Here is a 10440-nt window from a genome sequence, read left to right on the forward strand (position 1 = left end):
GGCACAAGCGGGGAGCCTAGCCAACAGCGAGTTGCAGATGCTGTGGAGCATGCACTCTGGGGAGGAGACACTGTGGAGTTGTCAACCATGATGGAGAGATCTTTGAGCGGGCAGACCTTCCCCGGGAGGAAGAGAAGCTCCGTCTTGTCCAGGTTGAGCTTGAAGTGGTAGGCCGACATCCAAGCTGAGATATCAAGTGTCACAAACCCCCTTAATCTCAACCTGTCCTCTAAACCATCCAACGGAGCCAGGCATCTATCACCTTTCACCATAACTCTGACTAGATAGAACCAGCCAGGCATCTATCACTTCACCATAATTGGACTAGGTTCGACAGCCAGGCATTCTATAACTTTTCACATAACTCTGACTAGCTTAAGAGCAGCCAGGCATCCTATCACTTTCACCATAACTCTGACTAGTTAGACAGCCGCATGTATGTGCACCTTTCACCATAACCTCTGACTAGTTTACGACGCGCAAGGCATCCATCACGCTTTCTCACTGCAAACTCTGACTAGGTTTAGACAGCCAGACATCCATACCTTTCACCATAACTCTGACTAGTTTAGACAGCCAGCATCTATCAGCCTTTTCACCAATAAACTCTGACTAGTTAGACAGCCAGCATCATCACCTTTCACCATATCTGACTAGTTAGACAGCCAGGGCATCTATCCCCTTTCACCATAACTCTGACTAGTTAGACAGCCCAGACATCTATCACCTTTGCACATAACTCTTGACTAGTTAGAAGCCAGCATCCATCACCTTTCACCATAACTCTGACTAGTTAGACGCAAGGCATCTATCACCTTTTCACCATAACTCTGCTAGTTAGACAGCCGAGACTCCATCACCTTTCCCATAACTCTGACTTTAGACAGCCAGAACACCATCACCTTTCACATAAACTCTGACTATTAGACAGCCAGGCACCATCACCTTTCACCATAACTCTGACTAGTTAGACAGCCAGACATCTATCCCTTTCACCCATAACTCTGACTAGTTAGACCAGCCAGACATCCATCACCTTTCACATAACTCGACTAGTTTAGACAGCCAGACATCCATTCACCTTTCACATAACTCTGACTAGTTAGACAGACAGACATCCCATCACCTTTCACCATAACTCTGACTAGTTAGACAGCCAGGCATCCATCACCTTTCACCATAACTCTGACTAGTTAGAAAGCCAGGCATCCATCACCTTTCCCATAATCTGACTAGTTTAGACAGCCAGGCATCCATCACCTTTCACATAACTCTGACTAGTTTAGACAGCCAGCATCCATCACCTTTCACCATAACTCTGCTAGTTAGACAGCCAGACATCATCACCTTTCACCTAACTCTGACTAGTTAGACAGCCAGGCATCCATCACCTTTCACCATAACTCTGACTAGTTAGACAGCCAGACATCCATCACCTTTCACCATAACTCTGACTAGTTAGACAGCCAGACATCCACCCTTTCACATAACTCTGACTAGTTAGACAGCCAGACATCCATCACCTTTCACCATACCTCTGACTAGTTAGACAGCCAGGCATCCATCACCTTTCACCATAACTCTGACTAGTTAGACAGCCAGACATCCATCACCTTTCACCATAACTCTGACTAGTCGACAGCCAGACATCCATCACCTTTCACCATAACTCTGACTGTTTAGACAGCCAGACTCATCACCTTCACCATAACTCTGACTAGTTAGACAGCCAGACATCCATCACCTTTCACCATAACTCTGACTAGTTAGACAGCCAGACATCCATCACCTTTCACCATAACTCTGACTAGTTAGACAGCCAGACATCTATCACCTTTCCCATAACTCTGACTAGTTAGACAGCCAGGACATCCTCACCTTTCACCCTAACTCTGACTAGTTAGACAGCCAGACATCCATCACCTTTCACCATAACTTGACTATTAGACAGCCAGACATCCATCACCTTTCACCATAACTCTGACTAGTTAGACAGCCAGACATCCATCACTTTCACCATAACTCTGACTAGTTAGACAGCAGACATCCATCACCTTTCACCATAACTCTGACTAGTTAGACAGCCAGACATCCATCACCTTTCACCATAACTCTGACTAGTTAGACAGCCAGGCATCCATCACCTTTCACCATAACTCTGACTAGTTAGTAGCAGCCAGCATCCATCACCTTTCCCATAACTCTGACTAGTTAGACAGCCAGGCCATCCATCACCTTTCACCATAACTCTGACTATAGACAGCCAGACTCCACACCTTTCACATACTCTGACTAGTTAGCAGCCGACATCCATCACCTTTCACCATAACTCGACTAGTTAGACAGCCAGGCATCCATCACCTTTCACCATAACTCTGACTAGTTAGACAGCCAGACATCCATCACCTTTCACCATACTCTGACTAGTTAGACACAGCAGACATCCATCACCTTTCACCATACTCTGACTAGTTAGACAGCCAGACATCCTATCACCTTTCACCATAACTCTGACTAGTTAGACAGCCAGGCACCATCACCTTTCACCATAACTCTGACTAGTTAGACAGCCAGACATCCATCACCTTTCACCATAACTCTGACTAGTTAGACAGCCAGGCATCCATCACCTTTCACCATAACTCTGACTAGTTAGACAGCCAGACATCCATCACCTTTCACCATAACTCTGACTAGTTAGACAGCCCAGACATCCATCACCTTTCCCATAACTCTGACTAGTTAGAAACGCCAGACATCCATACCTTTCACCTAACTCTGACTAGTTAGACGCCAGGCATCCATCACCTTTCACCATAACTCTGACTAGTTTAGACAGCCAGGCATCCATCACCTTTCACATAACTCTGACTAGTTAGACAGCCAGACATCCATCACCTTTTCACCATAATCTGACTAGTTAGACAGCCAGACATCCATCACCTTTCACCATAACTCTGACTAGTTAGACAGCCAGGCATCCATCACTTTCACCATAACTCTGACTAGTTAGACAGCCAGGCATCCATCACTTGCACCATAACTCTGACTAGTTAGACAGCCAGACATCCATCACACTTTCACCATAACTCTGACTAGTTAGACAGCCAGACATCCATCACCTTCACCATAACTCTGACTAGTTAGACAGCCAGACATCCATCACCTTTCACCATAACTCTGACTAGTTAGACAGCCAGACATCATCACCTTTTCACATAACTCTGACTAGTTAGACAGCCAGACATCTCATCACCTTTCACCATAACTCTGACTAGTTAGACAGCCAGGCATCCATCACCTTTCACATAACTCTGACTAGTTAGACAGCCAGGCATCCATCACCTTTCACCATAACTCTGACTAAGTTAGAACAGCCAGGCATCCTCAACCTTTCACCATAACTCTGACTAGTTAGACACACCAACAACCCTGCTGCAAATATGGCATGTGAAATATGTAAAGAGGGTCATATGTATGCATCAGACATCCTCACCAAGAATAGTGATTGCATACAAAAATGCAATTTCTGATTATTCTCTCTAGTGTAGTTGTGATTGGCTGGGTGGAATATTAGCTTAGCTTATAATGTAATTGGTGTAATTTATTATTTGGTTCAGTCATGGCCGCCGCTCTGCTGCTTGTAGAAGCTTTGTTTACCTCCTGGAACAACTGTCTCTCCCCTCCCAGGAGGATTCTGATTGGTCTAACATGATACTGTGTGTTTGTGTGTGGCTCCCACACTCTTTATCTGCAGCCATGATCGATGCATTCCCTAATCGCGTCTTATTTCCTGTCCCTGTGTGTTCTCCCATGATGCTCGTAGCCTGTTCCTCCATTATGCTTTAGATGCTTTTAGCCTATGGGGACAGCTTAATGGAGTGGCCTGGGTGTAATTGGTGCCTCTGAGGGTCTGTGCATTTGCGTGGATGTCTGGGTGTGTGCGTGTGTGTGCAGGGCCAGCCCTAGCCTTGAGCCTTGAGCTTTGGTTGTGGGGCCCCCACCTCTGGGCAAAACATTTTAGTGGCCCCCCTCTTGACGAAGGAGAGAAAAGTTTACATTTAAATTCTACACATTTTGCCATGGGCCATTTAGAAAATGTTGCATTTTTATAACACATTTTTGCCATGGGGAAGACAGCATTTCGTTTTAGTTTTACAGATAATTTCCTGCAATTCTACACATTTCTTAATGACTTATGCCATGTTAATATGATATCTGAGTGAGAATTACGAACAAAATCAATGGGGACCCTCTGGACGTCAGGGCCCCTGGGCATGTGTACTGCGTGCCCGGTTAGTATTCGGCCATGATTACTACAAGTTTAGATAGCTGGCTAGACTAATTGACTAATCTAATATATGTTAGCTGACATGGGCTAACTGAGTCACTGTCAGTGACTGACATAACAAGAGAAAAACTGCTGATGCACAAACACATTGTGAAATTGCACCTGGTGTATTCTACTATTCTAACTCTCAGTAGTAAGCTGAGACCCCACCTAAAACAATAAAAGCTTATGCCTGGGGCCGGCCCTGTGTGTGTGTGTGTGTGTGTCTGAGAGTGTGTTTGTGTGTGTGTGGAGGGATTATTCAGAGTAGCAACGAGTGCTGTAACATCATACCTGTACATGGCATCCCAGTCATCATAACTATCTCTCTGGAGACGGTAATCATATATTATATTGCTGTGCTGTCAGAAAGTCGGATGATGGATAGTCCTACTGTATGTTAGCATGACAGATGTATTATTGATGGATAGTCCTACTGTATGTTAGCATGACAGATGTATTATTGATGGATAGTCCTGTCCAGTGCATTTGGGGAATATAATGCCTTTTGGAACACAGCCATAGTTCACCTCTAACCCCTGACCTCTGACCTTTGCCCCTGACTTGTAGGCCTGTCTGTGCTGCAGAAGGTCCTGGACACGGCTGCTGAGAGGAGCTGGCTGGTGACGTCTGTCAACGTAGAGACCATGACGGAGGCCTCATTCCTCAAGGTGTTTCAAGACCTGGACAAGAGGAAGGAGGGACAGATCATCATCGACTGTGAGACCGAAAGACTCACCTCCATCCTCAAAAAGGTAACGAGAGACTGAGAGACTCACCTCCATCCTCAAAAAGGTAACGAGAGACTGAGAGACTCACCTCATCTCAAAAGGTAACGAGAGGCTGAGTGACTCACCTCCATCCTCAACAAATAACGAGAGACTGAAGACTCACTCACCTCATCTTAAAAGGTAACAAGGACTGAGAGACTCCCTCCATCCTCAAAAAGTAACGAGACACTAAGAGGACTCACCTCCATCCTCAACAAGGTAACGAGAGACTAAGAGACTCACCTCCATCCTCAAAAAGGTAACGAGAGACTGAGAGACTCACCTCCATCCTCAAAAGGTAACGAGAGACTGAGAGACTCACCTCCATCCTCAAAAGGTAACGAAGAGACTGAGAGACTCACCTCCATCCTCAACAAGGTAACGAGAGACTGAGAGACTCACCTCCATCCTCAAAAAGGTAACGAGAGACTGAGAGACTCACCTCCATCCTCACAAAGGTAACGAGAGACTGAGAGACTCACCTCCATCCTCTAAAAGGTAACGAGAGACTGAGAGACTCACCTCCATCCTCAAAAAGGTAACGAGAGACTGAGAGACTCACCTCCATCCTCAACAAGGTAACGAGAGACTGAGAGACTCACCTCCATCCTCAAAAAGGTAAGGAGAGACTGAGAGACTCACCTCCATCCTCAAAAAAGGTAACGAGAGACTGAGAGACTCACTCCATCCTCAACAAGTAACGAGAGACTGAGAGACTCACCTCCATCCACAACAAGGTAACGAGAGACTAAGAACTCACTCCATCCTCAACAAGGTACAGAGACTGAGAGACTCACCTCCATCCTCAACAAAGTAACGAGAGACTGAGAGACTCACCTCCATCCACAAAAAGGTAACGAGAGACTGAGTGACTCACCTCATCCTCAACAAGGTAACGAGAGACTGAGAGACTCACCTCCATCCACAAAAAGGTAACGAGAGACTGAGAGACTCACCTCCATCCACAAAAAGGTAACGAGAGACTGAGTGACTCACCTCATCCTCAACAAGGTAACAGAGACTAAGAGACTCACTCCATCCTCAACAAGGTAATGAAGAGACTAAGAGACTCACCTCCATCCTCAACAAGGTAACAGAGACTGAGAGACTCACCCCATCCTCAACAAGGTAACGAGAGACTAAGAGACTCACTCCATCCTAACAAGGTAACGAGAGACTGAGAGACTCACCTCATCCTCAAACAAGGTAACGAGAGACTGAGAGACTCACCTCCATCCTCAACAAGGTAACGAGAGACTGAGAGACTCACCTCCATCCTCAACAAGGTAATGAGAGACTGAGAGACTCACCTCATCCTCAAAAAAGGAACGAGAGACTGAGAGACTCACCTCATCCTCAAAAGGTAACGAGAGACTGAGAGACTCACCTCATCCTCAAAAAGGTAACAAGAGACTGAGAGACTCACCTCCATCCTCAACAAGGTAACGAGAGACTCACCTCATCCTCAAAAGGTAACAAGAGACTGAGAGACTCACCTCATCCTCAAAAAGGTTAACGAGAGACTGAGAGACTCACCTCATCCTCAAAAAGGTAACAAGAGACTGAGAGACTCACCTCATCCTCAAAAAGGTAACGAGAGACTGAGAGACTCACCTCATCCTCAAAAAGGTAACAAGAGACTGAGAGACTCACCTCCATCCTCAACAAGGTAACGAGAGACTGAGAGATTGAGCCAGTCATCTCCATCGCTAGTATTGGGCCAGTAATGGCAAAAATGGCAAGCAGTGGTCCATGATTCGTCTGCCATACATAAGCCAGAACTTTGACAGATCTGGGTCAGCCAGAAACTGGATTTCACATAAAAATGCTGTGCGAATTAGAAAAGTGGGCCTGATATGTGCCATCGTAATTTTGTTTCTGTGAATTAAATGACATCCAGACATTTGAGAAAAGCATTGCTCTGTTGCACGTGTGACATAATTTAAATAAATACCACATAGCCAGCAAAAGAGGGGCGAGAGAAAGACAGAGAGTAATAACAGATAGAAGAGAAGGTAAGAGAGGCAGGTTGATGTGTATTGTCAAGAATCTTCCGCTTGATAGGCCAGACGTAAAGTCAAAATGGGTTATCATAAATATAATAAGTGTAAAAAACTAAAATGACCTTTGTTGTAGTTTAAGGTTAAGTTTAGGCATTAGGTTAGAAAGTTTGGTTCAGGTTAGGGTTAAGGTAAGGTAGTTTAGTTGGTTTCAGACTTATAGACTTTGTGGTTGTGCCAGAGAGTGACACTTTGTAGAGCTCCTCCAGCATGATCCTGACAATAAAGCCAACCTGTGGAAGAGCTGATCCTCCCAGGCAGTGGGGTCCAGTGTAGTTTATTAGTCTCAGTGTATTACAGACAGGAGATATAGATACGTTAGGTTGACATTTGGAGCTGAAGAGAAACACTTACTCTCCACGCTACTGCTGCCTGGGAAGGTGTATCCTGGCATAGCAATTAATGAAACACACACACACACACACACACAACACACACACACACCACACACACACACACACACACACACACACACACACACACACACACACACACACACACACACACACACACACACACCACACACATAGGGATGCCCTTAATGATACATGCACGCACACACACATACAAACGCACCACTACCCCACTCACTCCCCCATACTTATGCGTTCTTCCCCCTCCCCACACACACACACACAGAAAAGAACAGAGACCTCTATCCCCTCTCTCTCCTCCAACGCTTGGCTCTAGCTGTGTGAAGGCAGTGTCTGGTGAGTGTTATTGATGACCTGGTGTCCACACTTAAGGTAGTTGCATCACTTCTCACCCGTTTACAGCAGCTGAGCCATAGCAGTTCTCCGCTCAGACAGACTCCATCCATCACAGAGGTCTGCACCCTGCTCTCTGCCTCTATAGCAGCCTGTTTGTTATACACATGCACAGGGACGCACACGTGCACACAGAGACACATACACGTATGCAGGCACACAAATGTTAGCATGAACATATCATTCCAAAATCATGCGCATTAATATGGAGTTGGTCCCCCCTTTGCTGCTATAACAGCCTCCACTCTTCTGGGAAGGTTTTCCACTAGATGTTGGAACATTGCTGCGGGGACTTGCTTCCATTCATCCACGAGCATTAGTGAGGTCGGGCACTGATGTTGGGCGATTAGGCCTGGCTTGCAGTCGGTGTTTCAGTTCATCCCAAAGGTGTTTGATGGGGTTGAGGTCAGGGCTTTTTTGCAGGTCAGTCAAGTTCTTCCACACCGATCTCGACAAACCATTTATTTATGGACATCGCTTTGTGCACAGAGGCATTGTCATGCTGAAACAGGAAAGGGCCTTCCCCAAACTGTTGCCACAAAGTTGGAAGCACAGAATCGTCTTAAATGTCATTGTATGCTGTAGCATTAAGATTTCCCTTTACTGGAACTAATGGGCCTAGCCCGAACCATGAAAAACAGCCCCAGACCCTTGTTCCTTCTTCAACAAACTTTACAGTTGGCCCTATGCATTGGGGCAGGTAGCGTTCTCCTGGCATCCGCCAAACCCAGATTCGTCCATCAGACTGCGAGATAGTGTAGCGTGATTCATCACTACAGAGAACGTGTTTCCACTGCTCCAGAGTCCAATGGCAGCAAACATTACACCACTCCAGCCGACACTTAGCATTGCTCATGGTGATCTTAGGCTTGTGTGCGGCTGCTCGGCCACGGAAACCCATTTCATGAAGCTCCCGACGAACAGTTCTTGTGCTGATGTTGCTCCCCAGTGTCTTGGGTATCAGTGTCTCCAGGCCTCATGCCTCTCCATCATCTTCCCCCAGTCTTGGGTATCAGTGTCTCCAGGCCTCGTGCCTCTCCATCATCTTCCCCCAGTCTTGGGTATCAGTGTCTCCAGGCCTCTTGCCTCTCCATCATCTTCCCCCAGTCTTGGGTATCAGCGTCTCCAGGTCTTGTGCCTCTCCATCATCTTCCCCCAGTCTTGGGTATCAGCGTCTCTAGGCCACGTGCATCTCCTCGCCGGAGGCTACATTGCGCTGCAGGACATGCCTTGTGCTAGGGTCACCCTTAATAACTAATGCAACTGTCTGCCATGCCTTCCAGCCTGCTACACACACACACACACACACACACACACACACACACACACACACACACACACACACACACACACACCACACACACACACACACACACACACACACACACACACACACACACACAACACACACACACACACACACACACAGGATATGAACTCTCAGAGGAAGGAAATATGTTGGGAATGTGTGAGGTCATGTAAATTCCATGATCAGTTACAGAACCCCCACTGCTATCTGTCAGTTACAGAACCAGCACTCTATCTGTCAGTTACAGAACCCCCACTCTATCTGTCATGTACAGAACCCCCACTCTATCTGTCATGTACAGAACCCCCACTATATCTGTCAGTTACAGGACCCCACTCTATCTATCAGTTACAGAACCCCACTCTAATGTCAGTTACAGGACCCCACTCTATCTGTCAGTTACAGAACCCCCACTCTATTCTGTCAGTTACAGAACCAGCACTCTATCTGTCAGTTACAGAACCCCCACTCTATCTGTCAGTTACAGAACCCCCACTCTATCTTTAGTTTAAGAACCCCCACTATATCTGTCAGTTACAGGACCCCCACTCTATCTATCAGTTACAGAACCCCCACTCTATCTGTCAGTTACAGAACCCCCACTCTATCTGTCAGTTACAGAACCCCCACTCTATCGTCAGTGTTAGTTGAAAATTATCTGTTAATTGAATGATTAGAATATTCCACCTGAAACATATAATTGTATGGAATTGATTAGAATGTATAAAATCATAATCAATAAATGTGTAGTAGAATTAGGTAAAGACAATATGTATTTTAAACACAGACTGTCTGACGTGGTGCCGACCGACTAGAGATTTGGGAGAGAACAGGGAGTACGGCTCAAGACAAGGTCACTAATCTCTGTTCGGCTGGTAGCAGGACGTGTGTGTATGGTCGTGTGTATGTGTGTGTATGGTCGTGTGTATGTGTGTGCGTATGCTGGGTGAATGTGTGGGTGTGAGAAGTCAGTATAAAAATTAAATTGTTTTGTATTCTTGACTTTAGAACGTTCCCGTGAATAAACCTTTTTGACTATTTCAGCTGGGCCTCCGTCTGTTTCATTCGACCAGGATCTTACAAATTCTGGTTTGCAGACTGAGTAATATAATTAAATTGGGTTATGAACCTGGAGAACAAAATTCTCTTATCAGTCAGTTACAGAACCCCCACTCTATCTGTCAGTTACAGGACCCCACTCTAA

General features: G+C 45.9%; 1 pseudogene; it reads left to right on the top strand.

Moving 5' to 3' along the window:
* The window catches only part of LOC112074639 (glutamate receptor 1-like), an 83722-nt pseudogene that overhangs the window by 10767 nt on the left and 62515 nt on the right, over positions 1-10440 (top strand).

The sequence above is a fragment of the Salvelinus sp. IW2-2015 genome, unplaced genomic scaffold (assembly GCF_002910315.2).
Source record: "Salvelinus sp. IW2-2015 unplaced genomic scaffold, ASM291031v2 Un_scaffold2733, whole genome shotgun sequence".
NCBI classification, from domain to species: Eukaryota; Metazoa; Chordata; class Actinopteri; order Salmoniformes; family Salmonidae; genus Salvelinus; species Salvelinus sp. IW2-2015.